The sequence below is a fragment of the Muntiacus reevesi genome, chromosome X, assembly GCF_963930625.1.
Source record: "Muntiacus reevesi chromosome X, mMunRee1.1, whole genome shotgun sequence".
NCBI classification, from domain to species: domain Eukaryota; kingdom Metazoa; phylum Chordata; class Mammalia; order Artiodactyla; family Cervidae; genus Muntiacus; species Muntiacus reevesi.
The window spans coordinates 94,667,890-94,669,146 of NC_089271.1; positions in this window are offsets into that span (position 1 = coordinate 94,667,890).

Genomic DNA, 1,257 nt, shown 5'->3' on the forward strand with positions numbered 1-1,257 from the left:
CTGAAAGAGACACTTGCACCCCAATGTTCATCGCAGCACTGTTTATAATAGCCAGGACATGGAAGCAACCTAGATGCCCATCAGCAGATGAATGGAGAAGGAAGCTGTGGTACATATACACCATGGAATATTACTCAGCCGTTAAAAAGAATTCATTTGAATCAGTTCTAATGAGATGGATGAAACTGGAACCCATTATACAGAGTGAAGTAAGCCAGAAAGATAAAGAACATTACAGTATACTAACACATATATACGGAATTTAGAAAGATGGTAACGATGGCCCTATATGCAAAACAGAACAAGAGACACAGAAGTACAGAACAGACTTTTGAACTCTGTGGGAGAAGATGAGGGTGGGATGTTTCGAAAGAACAGCATGTATATTATCTGTGGTGAAACAGACCACCAGCCCAGGTGGGATGCATGAGTCAAGTGCTCGGGCCTGGTGGGCAGGGAAGACCCAGAGGAATCGGGTGGAGAGGGAGGTGGGATGGGGGACTGGGATGGGGAATACGTGTAACTCTATGGCTGATTCATATCAATGTATGACAAAACCCACTGAAAAATAAAAAAAAGAAAAAAGAAAAAAATAAAAAAAGAAACTACCAAGCTCATTTACTCTCCAGAGAGGAAAGCAACAGGTTCCTGGTAGGTGCTCATTCTCCCTACCAGTCAGAAATAGCACCCAGGAAACCAAGACGAACAACTGTTCTACCAGTTTTATTGACATATATTTTACATACCAGAAATTTTACTCTTCCCTCATTTTCAGTGTATCATTCAATGCATCTCAGTATTGAGTATGATGCTTGCTCTAAGTTTTTCTTTATAGATACCCTTACCAGGTTGAGGAGTTATTCTCCTATTCTTAACTCATTGAATAGTTGTTATTATAAAAGTGTGTTGGATTTCGCCAAATGCTTTTCCTGTATATATTGAGGCAATCCCGTGGTTTTTGTCCTTTCTTCCATTAATAAATACATGACATTAATTGATTTGCAGACGTTAAAACAACTACATATCCGGGATAAACCCAACCTGACTATGCTGTATCATCCCTCTTATGTGGTGCTGGATCCAGTTGATCAGCATATCGTTGAGCATTTTCTACGTTTGTCATGGTGTATCATTGTCTTTCCTTTTGCTGACTTTATTCAGTTTGGTATATAATACCGGCTGTGTAGAAAGAGTTGGGAAGTGTTTCCCCTCTCTTTAACACTTTGGGACAGTCTGGAAAAAATCAGTCTTCATTAT